Here is a 10,360-nt window from a genome sequence, read left to right as displayed (position 1 = left end):
AAGAATGCGGGGCATTACTTACTGAACTACCCTCGTATACAGCTTATAAAGTTACTTCCAATGAGATTTTCGGACACGGAAACGTAATCCAACTGATGACGCACACAAATCAGTCACGGAATCGTTGAGTCTCTCACAGCCAGTTCTTGATGTACTGCACACTGTGCCATCCACCAGGTAATCTCGCTGACGCTTGTTTCATAGTTTACCCGACAATATAAGAACCGACGAAGTGGATCAGCGAGAACTTTGGGTCAACAAAGGAAGCGCAGAGGCCTCTCAGACCAGCAGCAGTATACTTAGGCACAGCGCACTTGCGGAAAGGTTTACGGTGGGATGACAGGGGCGCACATCGACACGGACGTCGCTCGACATAAACTGCGCCGCCCGTGGACACCCACGGACAAACTGGCCAAGGCGGAGTACGCGTCGAGTGACAGGAGTCACACACGAGCTGTGGAATGTACCTCGCTGTGAACGGGAACTAGGCACACGCCTACAAAAGCCATTAGAGTTGCACAAGGCTGTGCATGTACGTCTATAAGAGTACTCTGCAATTAACACATAACTATATATGACGGTAGTATCTGTTCCCGAAAGAACAGTTACCGTGGATGACCATGCAGCTTTGCTAGAAATGAAATGATAATTAAATGGACACCCTAGCTGCAAACAGGCGTTGATGTACTTCATTAACGTGTTGTGTGGTCATGTTGGGAATGTGGATCTCACGGGGAGCGTGTAAGGGATAAGTCCCTGCAGACGCACTATCCTCTGCGCCCGCGGTGGCTCAGATGGATAGAGCGTCTGCCATGTAAGCAGGAGATCCCGGGTTCGAGTCCCGGTCGGTGCACACATTTTCAACATGTCCCTAATGAAGTACATCAACGCCTGTTTGCTGCTAGGGTGTCCATTTAATTATCATTTCATTTCTAGCAAAGCTGCATGGTCATCCACGGTAACTGTTCTTTCGGGAACAGATACTACCGTCATATATAGTTAAAATATGGCTTCCCGGCCATTGACCTTCTTGTGCGAACGCACACGCTATGCCCGAACTCGTACGGGACTTGGTAGATTAATCTGCCACGAGTAATGAGTATGATGGGCAAACGTTTATTAGGCGCACTACGAATGTAGTGGTGTGGACATGTTGGGAATGTGGATCTCACGGGGAGCGTGCAAGGGATAAGTCCCTGCAGACGCACTATCCCATGTGCCCGCGGTGGCTCAGATGGACAGAGCGTCTGCCATGTAAGCAGGATATCCTGGGTTCGAGTCCCGGTCGGGGCACACATTTTCAACATGTCCCTAATGAAGTACATCAACGCCTGTTTGCAGCTAGGGTGTCCATTTAATTATCATTTCATAACACATAACTGTTTGGCGGCTGGTTCGTGGAAACACTTTTTGACTATATCTTGATCGTCCCACTATAGAATATCCCGTGGGAAAAACAGACGCGTAAATCTTGCCGTACTAGCTCTGATTTCTCTTATTTCTTTTACGATACCCGTTCCTCCCTACGTAGGTGGAAGTCAACAAAATATCTGGCACTAGGAGGAGATACCTGCTGATTGAAATTTCGCGAAAACATCTTGCTGCAACAAAAAGTCTTTGTTTTATGATTCCCACCCACAATTGAGGATGTGTTAGATGACGATCAGCTTGACTTTAGGAAAGGTAAAGACAGCAGAGAGGCAAAAACAAGGAAAAATCAATGCACGTTCGTAGGATTTGCTGATCTGGGAAAAGCGTTCGAAAATGTTCGAAATTTTGAAAAAAATAGGGGTAAGCTACACGGAGAGATGGGTAATATAAAATATGTGCAAGAGCCAAGACGGAATAATAAGAGTGATCGACTGAGAACGAAGTGCTCGGATTAAAAAGGGTGTAAGACAGGGACGTGATCTTTCCCCCCTATTGCTCAATCTGTACATCGAAGAAGCATTGATGCAAATAAAAGAAAGACTGAGGAGAAAGGCTATCAATGATACGATTCGCTGATGACATTGCTGTTCTGAGTGAAACTGAAGACGAATTACATTATATGCTGAATGGAGTGAACCATCTAATGTGTACAGAAAACGGACTGAGAGCAAATCGAAGGGAGACGGAAGTAATGAGAAGTAGCAGAACTGAGAACAGCGAGAAGCTTAACATCAGGATTAATGGTCCCGAACTAGCTGAGGTTATGGAATTCTGCTACCTGGGCAGCAAAATAACCAATGACGGACGGGGCAAGGAGGACATTAAAAGCAGACTAGCAATGGCATAAAGGGAATTTCTGGCCAAGAGAAATCTACTATTATCAAAGATAGGTCTTAATTTCAGCAATAAATTTCTGAGAATGTACGTTAGGAGCGCAGCATTGTATGGTAGTGAAACATAGACTGTGGGAAAACAGGAACAGAAGACAATCGAAGCATTTGAGATGTGGCGTGACAGACGAATGTTGAAAATTAGGGGAACTGGTAAAGTAAGAAATAAGGAGGTTCTGGGCAGAATCGTATAGGAAAGGAATATGAGGAAAACACTGACAAGGAGGAGGGACAGGGTGATAGGGCATCTTTTAAGACATCAGTGAATGACTTCCATGGTACTCTATGGAGCTGTAGAGAGCAAAAACTGTAGAGTAAAACACAGATTGAATACATTTAGTAAATACCTGAAGACATAGGTTGCAAGTGCTACTCTGACATGAAGAGGTTGGCATCAAACCAACCGGAAGACTGAAAAAAAAATGCACCCAGTTGCTTACCATATCCATGACACTTGCTTCTGTTTCTAGATAATAGGCAACAGTAGCTTTTATTTTAACTTCTTGGAAGTCCTCCAGCGATACTATCACGTAACAATCCCGTTCCACGAAGCAATTTTCCAGAAGAGGACGGAAAAGCGTATTACAGGCAGTCTGTTTAGCATATTTCTTGCACCTCGTAAGTGTTCTGAAAGTTCATTAGAGGCTGCTTATGAACTATGTCATTAAACCTTCTGGAAACGTAGTAACATGGCAACCATTTGAGATCCCCAGTCGATAGCAATTATGACTTCTTGCGACTAAAGAGCCAGTTGTGTTCCACGACAATGATAGTTGCTGAATCCATGCTGGTTCTATGTCAATAGATTGTTTTCTCCAAAGTATTTCGTAATGATGGAAGGTAGTATATGTTCCAAGATCAATCCTAAATCAAACCGATGCCAACGATGCGTGGCTAAAATTCAGCAGTTCACTTGTATTTCCTTTGTTGTTGTTGTTGTTGTTGTTATTGTTGTGGTCTTCAGTCCTGAGACTGGTTTGATGCAGCTCGCCTTGCTACTCTATCCTGTGCAAGCTTCTTCATCTCCCACTACCTACTGTAGCCTACATCCTTCTGAATCTGCTTAGTGTATTCATCTCTAGGTCTCCCTCTACGATTTTTACCCTCCACGCTGCCCTCCAGTACTAAATTGGTGATACCTTGATGCCTCAGAACACGTCCTACCAACCGGTCCCTTCTTATAGTCAAGATGTGCCACAAAGTCCTCTTCTCCCCAGTTCTATTCAATACCTCCTCATTAGTTATGTGATCTACCCATCTAATCTTCAGCATTCTTCTGTAGAATCACGTTTCGAAAGCTTCTATTCTCGTCTAAACTATTTATCGTCCATGATTCACTTCCATACATGGCTACACTCCATACAAATACTTTCAGAAACGACTTCCTGACACTTAAATCTATACTCGATGTTAACAAATTTCTCTTCTTCAGAAAAGCTTTCCTTGCCATTGCCAGTCTATATTTTATATCCTCTCTACTCCGACCATCATCAGTTATTTTGCTCCCCAAATTGCAAAACTCCTTTACTACTTTAAGTGTCTCATTTCCTAATCTAATTCCCTCAGCATCACCCGACTTAATTCGACTACATTCCATTACTCTCGTTTTTCCTTTTGTTGACGTTCATCTTATACCCCCCCTTTCAAGACACTGTCCGTTCCGTTCAACTGGTCATCCAAGTCCTTTGCTGTTTCTGACAGAATTACAATGTCATCGGGGAACCTCAAAGTTTTTATTTCTTCTCCATGGGTTTTAATACCTACTCCGAACTTTTCTTTTGTTTCCTTTAGTGCTTGCTCAATATACAGATTGAATAACATCGGGGAGAGGCTACAACCCTGTCTCACTCCCTTCCCAACCACTGCATCCCTTTCATGTCCCTCGATTCTTTAAACTCCCACCTGGTTTCTGTACAAATTGTAAATAGCCTTTCGCTCCCTGTATTTTTTCCCCTGCCACCTTCAGAATTGGAAAGAGAGAATTCCAGTCAACACCGTCAAAAGCTTTCTCTAACTCTACAAATGCTAGAAACGTAGGTTTGACTTTCCTTAATCTTTCTTCTAAGATACGTCGTACGGTCAGTATTGCCTCACGTGTTCCAACATTTCTACGGAATCCAAACTGATCTTCCCCGTGGTCGGCTTCTACCAGTTTTTCCATTCGTCTGTAAAGAATTCGCGTTAGTATTTTGCAGGACTGTCTCTCCCAAGGCTGTCAGTAGCTCTAATGGAATGTTGTCTACTCCCGGGGCCTTGTTTCGACTTAGGTCTGTCAGTGCTCTGTCAAACTCTTCACGCAGTATTGTATCTTCCATTTCATCTTCATCTACCTCCTCTTCCATTTCCATAATATTGTCCTCAAGAACATCGCCCCTGTATAGACCCTCTATATACTCCTTCCACCTTTCTGCTTTCCTTTCTTTGCTTAGAACTGGGTTTCCATCTGAGCTCTTGATATTCATGCAAGCGGTCCTCTTTTCTCCAAAGGTCTCTTTAGTTTTCCTGCATGCAGTATCTATCTTACCCCTCGTGAGATAAGTCTCTACATCCTTACATTTGTCCTCTAGCCATCCCTGCTTAGCCATTTTGCACTTCCTGTCGATCTCATTTTTGAGACGTTTGTATTCCTTTTTGCCTGCTTCACTTACTGCATTTTTATATTTTCTCCTTCCACCAATTAAATTCAGTATCTCTTCTGTTACCCAAGGATTTCTACTAGCCCTCGTCTTTTTACCTAGTTGGTCCTCTGCTGCCTTCACTATTTCATTCCTCAAAGCTACCCATTCTTCTTCTACTGTATTTCTTTCCCCCATTCCTGTCAATTGTTCCCTTATGCTCTCCCTCAAACTCTGTACAACCTCTGGTTTAGTCAGTTTATCCAGGTCCCATCTTCTTAAATTGCCAACTTTTTGCAGTGTCTTCAGTTTTAATCGGCAGTTCATGAACAACAGATTGTGGTCAGAGTCTACATCTTCCCCTGGCAATGTCTTACAATTGAAAATCTGGTTCCTAAATCTCTGTCTTACCAGTATATAATCTATCTGAAACCTTCTAGTATCCCCAGGGCTCTTCCATGTATACAACCTTCTTACATGATTCTTGAACCAAGTGTTAGCTATGATTAAGTTATGATCTGTGCAAAATTCTACCAGGCGTCTTCCTCTTTCATTTCTTAGCCCCAATCCATATTCACCTACTACGTTTCCCGACGCCCGGGTTCCCGGGTTCGATTCCCGGCCGGGTCAGGCATTTTCTCTGCCTCGTGATGGCTGGGTGTTGTGTGCTGTCCTTAGGTTAGTTAGGTTTTAGTAGTTCTAAGTTCTAGGGGACTGATGACCATAGATGTTAAGTCCCATAGTGCTCAGAGCCATTTTTTTACTACGTTTCCTTTTCTCCCTTTTCCTACTCTCGAATTCCAGTCACCCATGACTATTAAATTTTCGTCTCCCTTCACTACCTGAATAATTTCTTTTATCTCATCATAAATTTCGTAAATTTCATCATCATCTGCAGAGTTAGTAGGCATATAAACTTGTACTACTGTAGTAGACGTGGGCTTCGTGTCTATCTTGGCGACAATAATGCGTTCACTATGCTGTTTGTAGTAGCTTAACCGCACTCCTATTTTTTTATTCATTATTAAACCTGCCCCTGCACTACCCCTATTTGATTTTGTATTTATAACCCTGTATTCACCTGACCAAAAGTCTTGTTCCTCCTGCCACCCAACTTTACTAATTCCCACTATATCTAACTTTAACCTATCCATTTCCCTTTTTAAATTATCTAACCTACATGCCTGATTAAGGGATCTGACATTCCACGCTCCGATCCGTAGAACGCCAGTTTTCTTTCCCCTGATAACGACATCCTCTTGAGTAGTCCCCGCCCGGAGATCCGCATGGGGGACTATTTTACCTCCGGAATATTTTGCCCAAGAGGACGCCATCATCATTTAATCACACAGTAAAGCTGCATGCCCTCGGGAAAAAATAAGGCTGTAGTTCCCCCTTGCTTTCAGCCGTTCGCAGTACCACAACAGCAAGGCCGATTTGGTTAGTGTTACAGCGCCGGATCAGTCAATCATGCAGACTGTTGCCCCTGCATCTACTGAGAAGGCTTCTGCCCCTCTTCAGGAACCACGCGTTTGTCTGGCCTCTCAACAGATACCCCTCCCATGTGGTTGCACCTACGGTACGACTATCTGTATCGTTGAGGCACGCAAGCCTCCCCACCAACGGCAAGATCCTTGGTTCATAGGGGGGATTTCCTTTGTAATTGATACGATTCGTCTACCTTTAAAGATTTTGATTGTTTGTCTTCGTCGCACGGACGATCGTATATGATTTCTAAAAATTGAACTATTTCACCAGAGTATTCCAAATGGAACCTAATGTGATACACTACGTGTATCTAATTCCCAATAACTGCTGTTGCTACCTGTTCTTCATTCGAATTCTGGAATATTTACTGCATCCTTTTTGGTTAAGGAATTTCAGTAAACGGTGTTTAATAACTTTGCTTAAGTGAAGCTGTCGTCGGTTATACTTCCATAGAGCAGAGACTGTGTTGCTTGTGTCTTGACTCTGGTATCCTTAAAGCTCGACCAAAATAGCTTCCTATTTACTGCCTGATTTCGGGAGAGAGTTCCTTTGTGGCAGCTACTAAAATCACCTGTTTCAAGTTTCAAGCATCTGAAAACCGATTACAATATCGATTTTGCGTTGTTTTAAACGTGGCAAGCCTGTATCCAGTTCCTGACTTGTTTTGTGTACCCTGGGTGATACCAGCATTTCCAACAACAGAGAAGGGATATCTCAAAATAAACAAGCCATGGATTCCGCCTTAGCAGCGAACTCCCCTCGCCAGTAGAAAGGAAACTAGCGGAGTACTCGCCAGGAAAAAGCCCGTGGGCACTGCACGTGTGGTATAGGCTAGATTCCATTCCGCCAGCTGGAGGGCAATGCCAATCAACTGTGATGGAGAAATGTTAGGTAAACTACAAAACAACTTTCGGGTGGAGATTCAGAGATAAATCGTCAGCAAACATTGCGCCGGCAGACTTTATAAACTTACTACTGACTGTGTTTTTTCGGATTACAACTAGTACGGAAGAAGAACACAGGTGAGAAACAGCATTTCGTATTTACACGCCACTGCAGCAGGAAAACGGGACCTGTTCGTTAAACAGGCGAACATTCTCTCTCTCCCTCATTTCTTTTTGTTTGTAATAATACTTTTGATAAAGTCACGACCGAGCCGTGGTAAAAATTGCTGTTTTGAAGAGCGCGCCGCAGCGCGTAGTGTGAAGCAGTCGCCCTTCGTTTCTGGCGATGGCGCCGCTGTGGCAACCGCATCTTTGGTGTCTCCCTCTGGTGGGAAAGGGGAAAGGTTGCCTGTTAACGTGCATTTAAGGGGCGCTAAGAACTCGCCAGTTGGTCAGTTAGTGTCTGTCTGTCGTTCGGAGTGCTAGTATGTCTGTCGTTCGGATCAACTTTTAAAGCCGGCACTCCGCCAGTAAGAGAACTCAGCGAGTGGTCGCCCGGTCGGGGCTTAGTTCCTGCATCTGAGTCTGCGCCTTAGGCTGCCAGTCTGCTCGAGTTTGTTCAGGCAATGATCACTGGCGGTTGGATCGATCGGATGGTCAGTCGCGCACTGAGACACATGATGACTTGTCCGTCTTGAGCGTCGGCGCATGTGAGGTCGCCACGTGAGTCCGATGGGACGCGGCGTATAGCGAGGGGTAGTGGCTTCGCGGTCAACGCGGGAGCAACAGGAGTCAACCCACGACACCAGTCTGGCCGGTGCGAGCTGCGACGCCGTGAGACGGGAGATCGGCGCGCCTTCCTGCGTCCGTTGAAGTGGCTGAGAGCGATTTGGGGGTGCTGCGCCAGGTCTTCTCGAGAAATCGCAGTTTATTAGAAGTTCAGTGATTGGTGATATGTTGTTTGATTTACCCTTGTTAAATTCTACTTGTTTTCTTGGTGAGGTCACCAGCCGTTTTGCTTTGGGGTCGTCCCACCATTCTTCTCCGTTTGCCCAACCACGGGAAGGTGGTAGTTTATAAATTGGGTGGTCCGTCTTTCCCTTGTGGAGTAGGGGCGGGTTAGAGCAACCTGCGGTTCGGGTTGCTCGGTAATCTCCCTATCAATCAACCGTACGTTAGTAGCTGTCTCTGTCATGTTTGTCGGATTTGGTGTGTTAACGAATTTATTGCTTGGAGTGTAACGGCCTAATACCTGAAATATGTTTTGATCTTTGGAAACTTTGATATTATTGCCTATGATCTTGAGAGGCGGTATCTGTGTACTGTAGAGCGTCTTAACTATTGTTTGGCCAGCCTCGTAGAATTTTATATAACATTGCATTTCATGGGCTTTTATTTAAATGATCATTTTAGTATATAAAGTTGCCACCATTTTACCGTAAGACTTTTCTTAGAAGTTAAAATCAAGTTGCACCTTCGCTGGTAACGTTAATATTTTAATTGTTAGTGTTTTGTACCATTTCCATCCCTCCTACGGCGGGTGCATAGTTTGTGTGCTTGTGCAAATTGTTAAAACTCTTAGTTTAAAGTAATCTGGTGTGTTGCAGATTTGCACCAGTGCAGTCTTTCAGAGGCTGTTGTAAGCGGTCGTAACTACGGCCGTGTCAAAAGGGAGCGGCAAGGTTCTCTGCCCGAAAGCTCATACAGTCAAAACTTGTTTCTTTCTGCCTCTGAATAAATTGTAACTTTGATATTTAGAGTATGCTTTCTGATTATAATTTTAAATCTGTGTCTTTTAAAAAATGCTTTTACGCACTATTAAAGTGAATAAAATTCCCATTTCTTAAAAGGAATTTGGTTATGATTTCATCAGTTACCCCCTGGCAACTACTTCCATGCTTACATTGTGTGATTAAATGTGTTAATGTTCTTGATGAATCGCTAGTAAATCAAATAAATTCTTAAGAATATTCTTTGAACATAAACCACGTTTCAACGACGTATGGTCCTTGGGTCCATCAAATGTATACTTACTCTATCACACATTTGTCCCAGTGGTGTTTCCGTTTCGTTGCTGTTCTTTTGGGAACTTCTTTCAGAATTTAGTTCGACGCAAAAGGCCTACAGTTTAAGTTTAGACTAGAATTTCTAACCTAACTGGATGTAATCATAACAGTTACGAAATATTTTCTTTCTGCCGGAAGTTAATTATACAGTTCGACAGGATGGGAAGTCGCAATACGCCCTAAGACAAGAAATAATAAATGAACGATCCACTAAGGAATTATCCAAATGTTAAATCGAAAGATGTGATGTAAATGTACAGAAAAACAAATAATTACAATTTCGGAAAAATTGAGAGATTTGTTCAGGAGAAAGAACTGCACCAACTAAAAACTCGTTGATCTGCCTCTGGCCCCTATGTAAGCTGTTATTCGGCTTGGTATTGACTGAGATAATTTTTGGATGGCCTCCGGAGGGGATCTTGCCAAATTTCGTCCAATCGCCGCATTGGATACGTAACTTCCCCACTACGCATATCTTAATTTAACCAAAATTTATGTCCCACTCTATAAAAAGTCCACGTGTTAGCAAACTATGAACCGACAAACTGTTAACCAACTTAAACTCGTATGCTAACCTTTGTCTAAACAAAATATAATTTGAATTGAACTGTAACTGGTTTGATTACAAGTTGCCTTTGTATTAAACGTGCAACTGAAGTCAAACAATTATCCAGCGTAATCAAAAATCCCACTTACCTCGCGTCTTGACAACACTGTCGCAGATTTCTCAAAGCACAACAGCAAGCAAGCAGCGGCTAAGCTATATTTCTATTTTAAAATAAAATTTCCAAACTGTTGGATACCATTTAGTACAATGTGGAAATGCATACTGATAAATTTTCTTTAAACAGTGCTTTGGGCAGAGTAACTACTATGAAATGGTATCTCAAGACAACGGTTTTAGAGTGAAGCAAATATTCAGAATGTAAATATTCGCGTGACCACACATAACATGGTCTGAACAATGCCAAGGTTAACAAAGTGAA

General features: G+C 43.2%; 2 non-coding genes across 2 annotated transcripts; both read left to right on the top strand.

The window, feature by feature from the left end:
- The first annotated feature begins 776 nt into the window (after positions 1-776).
- Positions 777-853, top strand: Trnat-ugu. Its single transcript has one exon. It is a non-coding gene; the product is annotated as a tRNA-Thr (tRNA).
- A 365-nt stretch (positions 854-1,218) lies between these two features.
- On the top strand, positions 1,219-1,293 carry Trnat-ugu. The gene has a single exon. It is a non-coding gene; the product is annotated as a tRNA-Thr (tRNA).
- The last annotated feature ends 9,067 nt before the right edge of the window (positions 1,294-10,360 follow it).

Source organism: Schistocerca piceifrons, chromosome 6 (assembly GCF_021461385.2).
Source record: "Schistocerca piceifrons isolate TAMUIC-IGC-003096 chromosome 6, iqSchPice1.1, whole genome shotgun sequence".
Taxonomy (NCBI): Eukaryota; Metazoa; Arthropoda; class Insecta; order Orthoptera; family Acrididae; genus Schistocerca; species Schistocerca piceifrons.
The sequence above is the reverse complement of the archived record's forward strand: the minus strand, read 5'-3'. Positions and strand labels throughout refer to the sequence as shown.